Genomic DNA, 17,426 nt, shown 5'->3' with positions numbered 1-17,426 from the left:
TGTGCAACCATGAGAGTGGGTTTCAAAAGATTATTATTATTGTCATCAATTCTTAATTCAAGCAAGCCTACAGTAGTTAGATTATATAAGTAACTAGATTACATTGTCGGTAAACGTAAAGTATTGGTGCCCTTCTCGTTGAGATTATCCATGCAAGTTTAATTTAGTGAAAACAAAGTTTAATTTAAACTTTTGATTTTTCTTATCAATAATTTCCTTTTTGGGAAGGGCTCCATAATACTCTACAATTACCACACTGTCATTACACCACAATTTGAAAGGATGATTGTCCCCTTTCCCTCTATCATGGACACCTCTGTAAGTTGGACACATTTTCGTGGAACAGCAAGTGTCCAAGTTAGAGAAGTTTTTACTGTATATCATGTTTGTTTTATTCACTCAACTGCCATTAGACCTTTGGTAATTTTCCACTTTTGAAACGTGGTATGATTAAGCAGACATACTGATTATCACACAACGCGCGCGTTCCTGCACAGTCGCCATTTCACAAACAACTGACTGAGAAACGTAAAGATGGCCGCTTATGCCATCTGTTGGCGGCAAAAAGAACTTGCAGAGTTTCACTGTAATCTACCGCAAACCGCATGTGGCTAGCTCAATTTGTTTGCGCACCACAATTTTTCAAAACCCCGAAGGGACTTTGTGTACACACTGTATATTTACCATTGGGCTATAAAGAGTTAGCCTAAACACTGATATAGAATAATTGGCTGTCTTCTGTGTTCTATCACTGTGTAGTATACCAAATAACTAAACTAACTAACTCCCTGGTAGCAAAACCCGTGGGTTCAACACCAAAGCCTGCCATCGGCCACGATCCTGAGCCAGTAGAATAAATTGTATCATGTTTTTAGAACATGTCAATAAATACATTAGTTTTCATACGAAACATCTTGGTCTATTTCCCTTTGTTTTAATCCTGTCTTTGTGTGTTCTATTTAATGTATAAAGGAGCAGTACAGAACAGGGTTTGTTATTTTTGAGGTTTTGAAACTCAGCGTTATTTCGATGCTATTTACCATTCAAGTCAACTAATTGAAGAGGAAACTATTACAGTGATAAAGCCTTGTTTTCTGTACGTTAAAAATCCAATTAACTTTCTACAGAGACTGGTCTGTGGAGTAGCAGCGATTTCTGAAAGAAACTGAATGTCAGATAAAACCATTACACTGAAATTTTAATTTGATTTCAGCTTGATTTATTTGGTTTCTATGGGTTTCCACAAACATCTGGACTTACTGTAAACTTAAAATAACTTGTATTGATATATTTTATTTTTAAGCTACTCAATGAAGGAGAATCGACACGATCTATTGGATAATTAAGTACGTTAACCTAGTTTTTTCTAGTAGTGCTCTGGAAACATGGCGTGTGGTCTACAGCTAGCCAGAGATCGTCATTGTCTTCGTACCTTTGAAGCTTTTAACTTCAGGGGTATACAAAGCATGAAGGCGTCATTCTGATATGAACTAACATGTTTATTAAGTTACGGATGGTATGACTGTGGTTAAATGAGACGCATCACTAGTGATTTTATTATTATTATTATTATTATTATATTGTACATTTATATGTTTAGTTCATTGTTTGTTTGTTTTTCTATTGTTATATTTATTGTTAGTGCTTGGCTGTTCCAAGCACTCTAATAAAAAGAATTGAATTGAATTATCCCATCTATTCACCACTTTATAGAGCATACTTCTATGTACCCGAGACAGACCTTGTCCCTAAGGTACATAGGACAGCAGCTATTTCCGGGATACATATTGTTTTTAGCAAGTGTCACATGTATTATATATGAGCAGGGATAGCTCAGTCAGTATAGTGACTGGCTACGGGCTGGACGACCGGGGTTCGATCCCCGACGGGGGCAGAGGATTTTTTTTTCCTCTAGCCTCTGCGTCCAGACCGGCTCTGGGGCAAGACATATAGACAATTGTAAAGTATGAAGCCAAAGTTTTCCAACGCAGGAAGTTATATCGAACGTTTTACAAGAAAACAAGTCTTTTGGAACAAAAATTACAGATATGTACTGTGAACACTGATATAAAAATAACCTTATTCTGGTTGAATTTATCTTTTTATTATTTTATCTTAAACGGAGATGGCTGTCCTCTGGGTTGTGACGTCGTGTTCTATAAAAATTCTATAAATGAATGGAAATTTTTTGGCTACATTAGCGATTGTCACCTTCTTAAGAAGCACTCATGTCAATTTTGTCAGTTGACATTTTGAAAAGTTGGTATGTGTTCTTGAAATATGTGTTTTACAAGCGTTAAGACCAGAACTTTAACAGCTATCGCTTAACAGTACACACGGAATAGGAAAATGTTAGTCCTATAACTTTCTTCTTATATAAATGTGTGATTATTTAACTTTCATGCCAGAGTTTGTTCACCACTGAAGTCATTTGTGCTTTTTATATCTGTCTCCGTCTAAACACTGGAGTAAGGAAAGACAGAAAAGAGGGAATGAGTGGATTGGTGAAAGAGATCAAGTTGATATTGTCATGGCAACAGGCAACAGGAGTGTGTTTGGGTGTTGGGACACCACTTTATTGGTCATGCGCTTTCATTGGAGGGTTGCTTGGAGTGGGGGTGAGAGAGAATCCTTCTGTTATGAATGCAACCCAGCATACTGGCGTGTCAAGTGGTTTGTATGATATACTGGGCTTCATCTGGATTAAATGGAAATTCGTGAAAATGTCGATGCCACAAAATCTTCACTGAAAACTCGTAAATGACAGCGAAGAAACTTCACAGTTGAGGTTACCTTAAATCTGTGAAGTCTTTGAAAGTCGTTGGTAACTTACACGTACGGTTTCATATAATTTTTACATTTAGTAACTTCACATTTTGCTCTCATAATGGGTTTAATGTGATTTTCAAAATAAGTGATTATCTGTTACATTGATCTTTATGTCTCTTATTTATTTTAAGATTTAGCAAACATGAAATTTAAGTCCAAGTAATGCGAAATAAAAAAAGACACCCGGTTTAAAAATATTATGACTTCTTACGTATACAACGAGACAGAGTAGAATCAATTTCAAGCGAATCTGCGGAAACGAACAATCTTGGACAACGCCTGTCATTTGTAGGCATTTCGTATTCTATCAAAGGTGGTCGGTGTCCTCTTACACTCACACTTATAACACGTAAAGTGGTTAGTATACCTGATTTATATTCTGAAGATCTCCGGTTCAAACCTCGGCTTGGGGCCTGACTATTATTATTATGAATTTTCGGGATATTCCCCCAGTCCCTACATTCAAATTCCGCCATGACCAGTTCCTTCCACATCCTTTCCAATCCCCTATTAATTTATCATCTCATCCAACGCAACATTCTATGTACTGTTGACAGAGTCGTTCAGCAAACAAATAAATACATTGGTTTGGCCCAAGCTGTTTCTCTCTCATGTTAGGGTTTCAATTAGTGTTCAGCGGTTTGCAATCTTTGTGCTATTTTAGAGTGAGTTTCGTGGTGTCAAAAGTCGACACCTGAACCCATCAGTTAAATAATTGTGTTTTTGTATTTTATTGTCAAAAATCTACATTGAGAGGCCAATTTGTGATCTGCAGAAAGTATCTACGACAAGAGGTTTCCAGGAAAGTTGCCCGCCTCCTGAAAGGCGATTTTATCAGAGAAACGTTTTAACTAGATTGAATTTTTATCAGGTTTTAGACAAGGATGCAGAAACGCTGTGTGTTACTTTTTTAATAGAACCAAACAGGAAAACATGACACTCTGGTTCTTTTCAAAGGCTACTGTAATTTTTTTTATGAACTATCTTTAATAGAATTCGGAGTCACACTTGAGCAGAAACGGACTTCTACATTTTTTTAGAATTCAAAGTGGTAACAAAATTTTTCTCTTTCCTTTATTTCCCATAATACTTTGTACGTCTGTTGATATTGACGAACACTTTAAATATGTCCCTTCCGAATTTCCTCACGTGTCAGTCCTTCAAGGTAAAGAAAATGAGTTATGAGTTGCTAAAATTCGGCTTCTTCTGATGATTGCCAGGAGAGATATTCAGCACAACGTGGACTGTAGTGAATTACTCAGAAACTGTTTGCTTTGTCAGAAATAGTCGTTAGGATTTGAAAGCTAAAATAACATGAAGTAAATATGTTCTATTAGAAAATTTAAGGTTTTGTTTGCGGGAAGGCTTGATTTATAGATTTTCTTAAAACCAAAAAGTATTTGATACAAATTTTTAAGGACATGCCGTATATTAAAATATGTTTCCGCTAAATTGTATGACACGTACATATTTATTCACTTATGTGGCAATCAGTTGTATTAACGATAAGATTTCTGCATTGTCATACTAATAAAATCACGTTCTTTACAAGTAAAGGAATTTGTCTCAAGTTGTGGAGAGGCACTAGCATTTGTTTTACATGTTAGATTTCTATCAAGGTTTTTTTTATTTGTAGTGTTCTGTCTGACGACAGGTCCATATATTATGAACAGGATCCTTCCAACCTCTTCAGGTTGTCAGGGACCTGCTCATACATATATAAATTCTTGGCAGATGATCCAGAAGTGGTTTGCCATTGCCTTCTTCTGTGTGTGAATGGAGTAATTGTTGAGATGCCACGGAGAAACCGGGGAAGCCCCCGGAGGAAAACTCCGTGTTGCCTAGACCACGGCCTTGCCCAACACAAGTTATAAATTTGAGCAACACCGGGAATTGAACCCATGACCCCAGGCTTACAAGGCTAGTGTTCTGACCACTAGACCACCGTGGCGGTGTCTATCAAGGGTATTCAGTTAAAAATCTAGTACAGGCTTAATTTCATTCCGATGTACATACGAGTAATCTGTGGAGATATTAGTTGGGATGACAGGCCGGAAATTTGTCTGGGGCGATCTCCACAAACCAGTCAGCATTTCATAACAGTGGTGCGAAGATCCGCTGTTGGTAATGTGGCGCCACTGTTAGCCGTATAACTGAAGTGCATAATGGCAGGGGAAGTCCTGAGTTTGTTCCATCACTTTGTCAGTTGTCAACGTGAGAGGGTCACGTGACGGTTTTTTTTACTATTCAGACGCAATCTCATGCACAGAGATCAATAACAATGAAAGGAGAAAAAAATTAAAGAAAATTTTGTGTGTGTGTGACGAATACTACGCCCTCAAAAGGGCTGGGGGACGAAAATTTAATGCAGGAGTATGCGATGAGAGGGGTGACTAGGGGAGTTTCTTTAAAGGAGAGGAATAAATACGGCGTTGATTTTGTGAGTGCAAAAGTGAGATAATTCAAATGCAGTTCTTTACTACGAAGACAGATACAAATTATCACAGAGCGCTGCCTTCAGTTTTACTACGTAAGGTACAGACTGGTTTACCCCATACAGTAGAGTCCTCATTGAAAAGTTACTAGTCGTTCAGGCTGGTAAAGGAATATCTTAAGATAGTGTAATTGCGTCATATTGTGAATATTCTAACAATTATTTATTTTAATCCGTCTTATCACAATATTTAAAATTTCTTATAATTAAGATAATAAAATATCATTGATGTTCCATATCGATTGATCGATTTACATTTTGGAACATCCTTTACACAACATGTTTCAGTTTTTATAAAACCATCTTCAGGTGTAAAAGATTTACGAACTTAAAACTCAAATATGATTCCATTTGGTGATGTTTCATGCCATTTGTTTTTCAATTTTGGGCGAGGTGTTGTCTTTTCTTAAATTTTATCAGATGTACATATCGGTCTGTAAGTAGAAGATTGAAAGAAACACTAAAGAATTTGAAAGAATTTATAAAAGAATTTAGAGAATAAAATGCAAAATATATAAATTATAGTTAGAAAGTAGCAGTAAGATATAAATAAAAATAATATAAAATAAAAGTAATTATAAGAAATTTTAAATATTGTGATAAGACGGATTAAAATAAATAATTGTAAGGAATATCTTGTATTTATGAAATCCTGAGGTTCTTTTATCGTGTCTTCTACCAACGTTTCGGAGCATTCCTTGTAACAGAGACGGTATTCTTCTCAAAAACGTTAGTATCTACCTGCAAGTTCACATCGTATTACACCGCAAGAAAGGAATATCGACAATTTCGCCGCTGCGAGAGCCTCAAATCTCAAACTGAAAAAAAATCTCTTTATAACAAGATAAATTCATATTCATTCACTTCGTCGGCGTGTCCTCTTGGAAGCCGCTTACTTACCTATCAACTTGTTTCAAGGCTTACTCGTATCTGTGGCCAACTTTTAAACATTCTAACCTTATTCTGGAATGCGATGCACATTATAAGCTTAACATCAGAGAATTCTGCCAAAAGTTTAATATCTTAATAACTTTTTCTTGAGTCTCCAGTTTTACACGTTTTCGTCACACGCGGATATTCGCAGGAACTCAACTACTGCGTATAAAGAGTTACCTGTAAACCTAAAGGAAGAAGATATGTTGGAAGACCAAACATAAGATGGTCAGACCAACTTTGAGTCTCGGAACATGTCCTGGAGGACCAATTATTGTCGGTACAGAGAAGAAGAAATGTGGATGTGTTAGTCGTTCTGTGAAAATACTTATATTATTATTATTTAGTGTTCTGTCTGACGACAGGTCCATATGAACAGGATCCTTCCATCATTTTCTCGGACTGGGACCTGTTCATATACGTTCTTGGCAGATGATCCAGAAGTGGTTTGCCATTGCCTTCTTCTGTGTGTGAATGGAGTAATTGTTGGGATGCCCAACACAAGTTATAAATTCGGGCACCGCCGGGAATCGAACCCGAGACCCCCAGGATTACAAGGCCAGCGTTCTAACCGCTAGACCACCTCATCTTATTATTATTTAGTGTTCTGTCTGACGACAGGTCCATATGAACAGGATCCTTCCATCCTTTTCTCGGACTGGGATCTGTTCATTTACGTTCTTGGCAGATGATCCAGAAGTGGTTTGCCATTGCCTTCTTCTGTGTGTGAATGGAGTAATTGTTGGGATGCCACGGAGGAAAACTCCGTGTTGCCTAGACCACGGCCTTGCCCAACACAAGTTACAAATTCGGGCACCGCCGAGAATCGAACCCGAGACCCCAGGATTACAAGGCCAGCGTTCTAACCGCTAGACCACGTGATCGGAGTGGAGACGTTCTATGGTTAATGAACAATTTAGAAGACTAACTGGAATGCACTCATAAGACTGACATGTTTTGCACAATATTTAGATTTTGAGGTATTTTGACAGGTGTTGTATGCGGTGCAGTGATGACGCATTCGTTAATTACTTTTCTGAGCCAGACAGCTAGGCTATAGACTCATTAGGTCGCTCACTTCATGCCTTTCAGCTACTTAACTTTTCTTACAGTCTTGTAGACTTCTCCTTCGGTTCGTCTCTCAGCCGTCAGACTGACATGTTGACAAATTAACTCATACAAATAGCGTCTCTCCGCGGAAAGAGGTCCTGAGGGAGAGAGAATGTATTCTATGGTATAGAAGGAGGAAGACTATAGCGCGTGAGTTTCCTTCTGGCGAATTTTGAATACGTTGTAGATATTAATTGTTCGTGTTTTCTAGTGCTGAGCTATAACTTCTCGCTTCTGAATATTCCGTTAGACTGTTCTCTAAACCAGTGATATTCAACCTTTTTTTGTTCGCGTACCCCCAGATGTAATTTCTCTTCAACTTTGTACCCCCAAAGTTGTTGGTGTATAATTCAAGTTATACATAGTATATAATCTACATCTAAAATGAATTAAATAAATTACATTACTGATTATTCGGTGTTTATCATAAAATAATTTCTTTTTTAAATTTCACGTACCCCCTAAGATGTCTTCGCTTATCCCCAGATATAATTTCTCTTCAACTCTGTACCCCCAAAGTTGTTGGTGTATAATTCAAGTTATACATAGTATATACTCTACATCTAAAATAAATTAAATAAATTACATTACTGATTATTCATTGTTTATCATAAAATAATATATATTTGTTTTTAAATTTCACGTACCCCCTAAGATGTCTTCGCGTACCCTCGGGGGTATGCTTACCCCACGTTGAATACCACTGCTCTAAACACTACAGCTTAATCATGGTTTAATCATGGTCTCTGATGTGTGGCATTATTCCTGCCGTTTCCTGACGCTTAAAATTTACAGTGCGCCTATATATAAATATATGAAATAAAATAACTCATTTCTGCTTAAAATCATAATATCGAAAGCGATGATAGTCTCGTTCTCGCTGTAACCTTTCCTTCCAGTTACAAAGGAGATTCGTTAAGATAAGGTGTGTATGTAATTAGGTAGTGCAAAAGTATGACCCCATATCTGGAGGTCGTCTCGTTTAACCACAACCTTAGGGCGCGCCATGTTGTGACAAGGGCCCATCCCAACACCTGAATCTGTCATAAAGCGCTTACTTCGAACCTCCTGACCATAACTGGATGACAGTACAGCATAAAGACCAAGATGAAATGGTGTAAGTCACACTTATGATTCCAGTACGCTTCTCGACACTTCAGATGTGAACGGACGTTGTGAACTGACTGTAAAAGATGGAGTTTGTTTTAGAGAAGTAATCTTCTCTGCAATGTCGCGCTGCTTTGCGGGAAACATCGATCTGTTGTAACGGTAGCAGTGGCTAGCTTATATCTAACCTAACCCCGGGGTTCTGGCTCGTATCGGGTCAGCTCCCAACAGACTTCAAGCTGGGTCACCGTCAGGTATTACTACTGTCCGTCTATCTCTCTCCCCCTGTCTCTCTCCTTCCCCTCCGGCCTCTTGCCACCAGATCACGCAGGACACCAGCACACAGACCACAAGGAACCACGTCCTTCAATGCATGATCAGTCCTAGGATTCCAGGTTAAGCATAAACGCCTTTTCACTCTCATTTGGGCTTGCAAACATTGTGATAAAAAGCAGATATCTGCCATAACACATGATTTTCTCAACGTTTGTGATAATGGTTATTTCGTTGTGATAAACATTGTACACTGTCTGAGGAAAATTTGATATGCACGACGTTTCGGGAGTTTTGTGTATAACAAATATGCCCTCAGACAACGGGCTATGTCGAACATTGCGCTCCTACAAAACTACTACATTGCTTAAAATAATTGAGTCTATAAAATATGTAACTTAATGTATGTGAATAATTACGTAAATTTCTATAGCGTTCTATGAAACATTTCCAAGTTATATCAAAGTTTCGGGTCATTGGTAGTTTTGTAATTTTAAAGACAAGAATGTCTTTGAAGCTTTCTCCAACACTTTGTTATTCTTGTTTCTTGTACTTCCAGACAATCTCCCTCATCACATTGTTCTCTCAAGTTCTTCCACTAACGACTTCGGACTTCTTATAATTAATTTCATTATTTCACTTTGTTCTTCCGCCATAACTAAACCCAGACCGGTCGCATTCTGGATGGGGTTGATTAACTTCACTCCTGACGTCGACAATCAGGGTCTTGGTTCGAAGATTAATTAAAATTTTATCGTTGTCAAAACTGGATTTATTCAATAAATATATACTTGTTTTTTTTCCAAGAAAATATTTTCTTTATTTTTAAATTAACTGATAACGGCTAGGTGACATGTCTCTTAATAATAGTAATAGTAATTCAATTCATTTATTTAAGTGCTTAACAACAACCAAATAAGGCCAATAACATCCAAGCACTGACAACAGTACAGGATAAAATATAATAATAATAAAAGTAAAACATTACAAACACAAACAAATGAAATAAATATATAAATGTATCATATTAATATTAATTAATTCAATCAATTTATTGTATAATAATTCACAAGTAAATGAGCTAAATAATATTCTTAAGTAATACAATAATTAAATTAAAATCAGTTCAATTATAAACAATACATAGATAACATACAAAATAAAATATTAATACTAAATAAAAACAGTAAACAATAAAGCCAGAAAAAACTTACAAAATGATAATATTATGTAATAATAAATGATTTAATTGTAATTCAATTCAATTCAGTTACTTTTATTAGAGTGCTGAATCAATAGCCAAACGGCCAATTACAGACGCAGAACAAGAATAAAGTAAATACAATAATTATATAATAATAATAACAACAAAATGTATTTCGGAAATAGCTGCTGCACTATGTACCTTAGGGACAAGGTCTGTCTCGGGTACATAGAAGTAAATGCTGTATAAAGTGGTGAATAGATGGAATAATAATAATAATAATAATAACAATAAAAACAATTTGTTTCATCTCTTACTCAAACCAACTACACGCGAACTCCCGACTTCATTGTAACAGGTGCGATGTAGTGTCAGATTCGGAATTTGGACAAACGGGACCACGGCTTAGATATCGAGGTAAGGACGGACTCTTCTGCAGAGTTTTCTTGTTTGAATGGAGTTAGACGTGCAGTCAATAGATACTACAGGAGTCGTCGGCTAACCTAGTTTGATGTAAAGTTGTGGTTAACGAAGACACACATCTGCAACATCGCTCAGAGCTGAAAGGACAGTTAGCACATACATTGAAGTCCCCGCTATAAACCACACACACATTATCTAACTAACTAACTAACAAGATGGCTTAGGGAAACCGAAGGTTCATCACCGAATTAACCAAAGCCCTCCACCGGACCCTGTCCTGGGCCAACAAAATCCAGTCTCCTTCAACTCCTATCTCCCATAGATCCCGCCTGATATTATCCTCCCATCTACGTCTAGGTCTCGACAGCGGTCTCTTCCCCTCAGGCTTCCCAAATAGTGGACCCAACCAACTAGATGGCTTACTGAACCTGAAGGTTCATCACCGAATTAACCAAAGCCTTCTACCGGACCCTGTCCTGGGCCAACAAAATCCAGTCTCCTTCAACTCCTATCTCCCATAGATCCCGCCTGAGATTATCCTCCCATCTACGTCTAGGTCTCCCCAGCGGTCTCTTCCCCTCAGGCTTCCCAACCAATACCCAGTGCACACCTCTTGCCCAAATCACACTCACACATAACGTAAACCTGTAGCTCAAATAGTTTTGAAAATATATTTTAAAAATGCAAGGGAGAATAATTTGCAATAATATTTTGAATTGTTTATCTTTGCCAACTTAAAATTAGAGTTTGCACTTATATTGTTTAACAATATCTTCAGCAAACTGTCTATTTTTTTAAAAATTAAAAACGAAACATCGATATTTGAGACCTGCAGATGATTCCCCTTGAAGAACAAAGCTGTGCGACCGTCTAGCTAAGTGTTCTAGATCCGGTCTTTTTGGTTGACAACAAATATCCCTACCAAAGTATTACAGTTAAAAAGGCTGTGTGCTACACGAGCTGTTTTCCACGCACTGACAAAGCCACTGTTTCGCTTCTTACAATCGATCATCTTCGTCCTTTCTATGTCAGCAAGAGTAGATTTTTCCTCAAAGAACAACCTAACCTTTCTTTGGTACTTAACCCCACGAAACCCAAGAAGAGAGAAGAGAAAGTGGGGGGCACTTGGTTTGAGGCTACGAAGGTTCCCAGGCAGTGCCCGCTCGTCCTTTATGTTATGAATAGGTTTAGTAAGAGCAAGGGATTTAGGAGACAGAATGGGGTAAGAATAGGAGAGGGGGGAAGTTGATCAGGGTCTTTGCGTTAATTTTGAATTTAGATATTGGCCTTGGAAGGACCGCGTTTTGAAAAAAAAATTTACGTTGATATAAGGGGGGGAGGGACTACTATAGAGCGGAATTTTGATGTTAACACTGGGAGGACTGCATGAGAGGCATGCAGAGCAACGTGGAATTTGGGAACCAACTCAGCATTTGCTCTAGTACCGAGGAAAACCACGGAAAACCTTGGTCGAGTTGGCCGGTCGCAGGACCTTCCGAATGCGTGCTGACCTCTAGCCAGCAGTCAGGCATCAGAAGCCGAAGCTTGTCTAAATAATATCTAAGAATTCAAATGAAGAATTATTGAGTGTTGAAGGAGGTGGTCCGTATAGTTACCACTGGGCTTCAGAGAAATCAGCCGAGCAATATGAGAGCCGTGAGCCCACAGTTATATATACTATCGATATGAATGCATGTTTCTGTTCTTACAGATTGAAACAACTTGGAATCTGTGGTGCAACCTGTCAACCCGTTGTAATGGCAACCGTGGCTTCACAGCGGTCAACAGAGCTGGTAAGTAAATTGAACAAACCTAACATTAGTGGCATTTGGTTGCTTTTGAAGTCATGTTTTGTGATATGTGATACAGTATTGCTGTTGTGTTCATGAAATCTTTTAAGTGTCTCCAGTTGATAATTAGTCTCGCGTTACTCTACTAATGAATATTGCGCTAATTACAAAATATATCTGGGATACTAGGATACTGGGGCAACCCGTTCTTCAAGTGCCTGAGCACTGCGGGTCCCAACGTTTTGTTGGCTTTGATCTATAGACATTCGGTAGGACTCCTTGGACGAGGGATCGACCCGTCGCAAGGCCTCTAACTGTATACAGGACAGCACAACACAGAAAAACGCGGACAAACATCCATGGCTTGAGTGGGATTCGAACCCACGGTCCAAGCGACCGCGCGGCCACTGTGACCCACAAAATATATCAAGGTACAAATTAGCTAATAAGTGAATAACTCTATAGGTAGTGATGTCAATATTTCTCTTAAGAAAACTCCATTCTTTATAAAAGATATACAAATATTGAAGCTTGAACATTAATGTTTTGTGTTCAATATATATTAATTAGAATATTATATACAATTGGTGTAATTCATATAAGACAACTGAACCTGAGGTTTTCTCTTCGCTACTAAGCTCGGAACAAATCAGCGGTTTACCAAAACCTCCTTCTAATCGGGGCTAAACAGTTCCGGACATATAATTAATCTTAATCACTCGTCTCAAAATATAATGTCGTAGTTGAATCTGCGTGGAATTGTACAATGACATTCATGTATCGTACCATGGCGGGGTGATGATAATATTTGTCTTAATGTTACTCATCATATCATTATCATCATTGCTGTCGTTTTAATCAAAGAAATTCCATGAATATTTTTACTTAGTTAAGGGTCAGAATTGAAATAAAAAAATAAATAAAAACATAACCTATGTATTTATCGCGCGCCATGACTATTTTCACGAGATGATAATGATACTAAATAAAATAAAAATTTGGCAACAAGAAAATAACCCATTATTTTGTTGTATCGCCACAATTAGTACAGTGTTGGGGATTTTTCTTGGTCATACTGTCCTCCTCACCCTTTCAAGAATGCAAATACCGCAAATACCCTCGAGGGAAAGGGTATTTCCTGCTCAGACAAGTTATAATATCAATAAATCGGCGTGAAATTAAAGAGTCATCTGTTCACTTGTTGGTAGAATTGCTGGGTCGTACGAGGTGCGATCGGAAAGTTTCTAGACTGCGCCGATAAAAACCCGTACACTTATCTCAGGTATTAAATTCATCCATCACCCTCGAAGTAGTTCCCCTGGGAGTGAACACAACGATACCAGCGCCGCTGCCAAGCCTGGAAGCATCCCTGGAAATCTTTCTTTGTCAGCCTGTCAAGCACCATCTGCGATTCTGCCTGAATCTCTTCTATCGTCTCAAATCTCCTTCCCTTTAGCTGAATTTTCATCTTTGGGAAGAGGAAGAAGTCACACGGAGCTAAGGAGGGTGCGGGATGACGGCCATGTGTTTGAGGCCAAAAACTGCCGAACTTTGAGGGCGGTGTGCGCTGGCGCGTTGTCATGATGCGTCGCATGTGGAGTTCTTCCTTTAGAATCAGCTGACAGGTCCCATAGCCTATCCCAACAATGTCGCACAAGTCGTTGATGGTACGACGTCGATCTTCGTGAATGGCCTGCCGAATCTTCGTAACATTTTCGGGCGTTGTGCTCGAAGATGGTCGTCCAGAACGCTCGTCATCATCGACAGAGGTTCGGCCATTTTTAAAACGTGAATGCCACACAAAAGTTTGTGCACGACCCATTGCGGACTCCCCAAATGCTTGCTTTAGCATTTCATAGGTTTCCGTAGCCGTTTTGGCGAGTCTTTGGCAAAATTTGATGCACACGCCATTCCGAAATCGCAGGAGGGTCGGTGTAATGCACTACCAAAACGCCCGTAACTAAGAAACAAATGCTAATTCGATGATGCCGGCTGGCACACTGATTCACTATGAATGTAGGCCGCACCCCCTAGCAGCAGATGCTTGTACTACATCCGGTTCGCCCTCTATTGACACAGTCTCGAAACTTTCCGATCGCACCTCGTATTCTTAATTTGTATTCCTCGTGATAAATAACTTCTAATTGATTTTCTATTATACAAGATTCCCACACAGATTTAAATGGGTGTATTTCAGGTTTTATAATTTTGAGATATTAATGCTTCTAATGTTGTTGAACCTCATTCATATCTGGGTCTAACCTAACCTAATCTAAACTGGTTGTGTTCATGACTTCTTCTTGTACTCAATGCAGAAATCTAGATAACACTCAAAAATAGCCAACAACTTCTTTTTAAGTTTAATGATTTGGCTTAACATACCAGTTTGTGGGCTTGTGCTATAGAAATGGTGTCTTGTCGTTCTGAAATCTTTAGTTAACATAAGAACTGGTATAATTAGCATGATCTTAAACCAAACCGTGATAATTGTACGGACACACGAAACAAAGAATATGCTATCATCACGCGGTAATTGGATGGATTGAAACAGTTGCCGCCTATTGTCCGCAAGCTAATTGGTACGGAAGTAAATGGTGTACCCATTGTTTTAATTAGCAGTACAAGTCCGTTGGATATAACACAGAAACCTTTGTTATTTTTCTAGGAATTATCCATGCATAGAAACTGACAGATACACGATTTTAAAATGTATTCATATTTTCGGAAATATGCAACACTACGCTGCGAGTCAGGAAGAACATGGCGTAATAATTTTTTGGCCTGATTATAGTTTATATAGGCCCTGTTATACGAGGTGCGATCGGAAAGTTTCAAGACTGTATCAATAGAGGGCGAACCGGATGTATTACGAGCTTCTGCCTTTAGGGGGTGCGGCCTACATTCATAGTGAATCAGTGTGCCAGCCGGCATCATCGAATTAGCATTTGTTTCTTAGTTACGAGCGTTTTGGTAGTGCATTACACCGACCCTCCTGCGATTTCGGAATGGCGTGTGCATCAAATTTTGCCAAAGACTAGCCAAAACGGCTACGGAAACCTATGAAATGCTAAAGCAAGCATTTGGGGAGTCCGCAATGGGTCGTGCACAAACTTTTGTGTGGCATTCACGTTTTAAAAATGGCCGAACCTCTGTCGATGATGACGAGCGTTCTGGACGACCATCTTCGAGCACAACGCCCGAAAATGTTACGAAGATTCGGCAGGCCATTCACGAAGATCGACGTCGTACCATCAACGACTTGTGCGACATTGTTGGGATAGGCTATGGGACCTGTCAGCTGATTCTAAAGGAAGAACTCCACATGCGACGCATCATGACAACGCGCCAGCGCACACCGCCCTCAAAGTTCGGCAGTTTTTGGCCTCAAACACCATGGCCGTCATCCCGCACCCTCCTTATTCGCCGTGTGACTTCTTCCTCTTCCCAAAGATGAAAATTCAGCTAAAGGGAAGGAGATTTGAGACGATAGAAGAGATTCAGGCAGAATCGCAGATGGTGCTTGACAGGCTGACAAAGAAAGATTTCCAGGGATGCTTCCAGGCTTGGCAGCGGCGCTGGGATCGTTGTGTTCACTCCCAGGGGAACTACTTCGAGGGTGATGGATGAATTTAATACCTGAGATAAGTGTACGGGTTTTTATAGGCGCAGTCTTGAAACTTTCCGATCGCACCTAGTATTTTATGTTATAAACTGTTATTAAACTGGAGATGCATAAGAATTAGATGAAATAAGTACTCGAAAATATTGATAGGGAAAACTGTTCAGAAGCGATCATTTGGGAAACTGACAACACGGAGAATAATATTGAAGTTAACGTATGAAAAACAGATTATGAAAGCATAAACAGAATTGTACCTTCTAGAATCATTCAATAGCGGTCTTCGATACTAATATTGTTGAAATTTGTGATTGTTTGCGGTGGTTAACGCATATACGTCTTATTAGGAAGGTCCCGTGTTCAATACTCGGTTGACTAGTCTGACTAAAGCAATTCGTGATTTTTACGCTGTCTTTAAGCGAATTCTGAGATAATGCTTAAAACAGACAGCGCCCGCCTACTTAAATAGATTTTAAAATTCGGTATTTACAGTCATTCTCCTCCACTGTTTTCTTCAGAATTTATGACATAAACTAGTCATGATTACGATAGTAAGTTGTGTTGGAAATACACAAATAAAAATTAATTTATTTTGTATTAGATTAGCAACAGTTTCTATTCCTAGTGAGTTCATAGTTTGCCAGAGGTTTTGTACATTAGGCAAGCATCTTTTTAGATGAGCTTTCCTCATCTAAAAATATGTAAATCTGCTTGTATCCAGTATTAATATTTCTATTTCAGTGTTTCTTTGCCTTCACAAAGACATTTGTTACTACTATGGTGCATTTAGAATGTGATATTTTAATTTGCAGAAGAAAACCTGTTGTCGTTAATAAGAATATCTAAATTAACGCAGAGCGGAAAATCAGTTAACTAGAAACAGAACAAAGCAAAATATCCCTCACATAGCAACTCGGCGCTTCATTATCGGGGGGCTGAGAAGGGAAATTTTGTGTCCACCAAACCGAATCAAAATATTTAAGATGCTTTTGAAGCGTCCGTTTTTATTTTTTGTTTTAGTCCCAGATATTACAAACATTCTTGACGCTGTTTGACAATGAGACAAAGTGAAACAATGCATGAAATTAAGTTTTCTCAAGTCCAAGATAACTTATTTATATTTCTGAAATGTAATTTCTATAGGTATTTTAATAGAAACTGTCTCTCTGTGTACCAAAGTTATCCAAACAAAAGTCAGTGTTTACGGTCTTGCACAGTTTAACGTCTCTTCATGAATCACCTTCAAGTGTTGCATAAGAAATCTGGAGATGGAAATGTATAAAGCAGTAAAGTAAAGTTTGTCCCACTATACACCATGTAGGCACTTGGGGGGAGAGGAGGTATAGCTCCTCTCTTCCTTGACCTCAGCACTAGATGGGGGTGAGTGGTCAGCATCACGCCCCGGCCGGCTTTACCCCCGGGAAAGGACCCCGGTACCCATTGTAGAGGAGGCTGGGTGGGCCCCAGAGCCGGTCTGGACGCAGAGGCTAGAGGAAAAATCCTCTGCCCCCATCGGGTATCACATTATTAAATTGAAATATATTAAATAATGACGTATATTGCCAGTGTCTGAGTGTTTTGGACGATATTATTTAGTATCCGAATAAAAGTGGTTATTTGCAGACTTACACAAATTTCATATAA

The 17,426-nt window shown here is 38.7% G+C and overlaps 1 long non-coding RNA gene across 2 annotated transcripts in view; it reads left to right on the top strand.

Moving 5' to 3' along the window:
• The window catches only part of LOC110833656 (uncharacterized), a 151,696-nt gene that overhangs the window by 60,126 nt on the left and 74,144 nt on the right, over positions 1-17,426 (top strand). For both annotated transcript variants that reach the window (XR_002544269.2, XR_015536774.1), the window contains exon 2: positions 12,085-12,166. This is a non-coding gene — a long non-coding RNA (uncharacterized LOC110833656). The remainder of the gene's footprint in view (positions 1-12,084; positions 12,167-17,426) is intronic.

The sequence above is a fragment of the Zootermopsis nevadensis genome, unplaced genomic scaffold (genome assembly GCF_977971745.1).
Source record: "Zootermopsis nevadensis isolate Lab colony 2312 unplaced genomic scaffold, Znev_1.0 Znev_ptg000024l, whole genome shotgun sequence".
NCBI lineage: Eukaryota > Metazoa > Arthropoda > Insecta > Blattodea > Termopsidae > Zootermopsis > Zootermopsis nevadensis.
The sequence above is the reverse complement of the archived record's forward strand: the minus strand, read 5'-3'. Positions and strand labels throughout refer to the sequence as shown.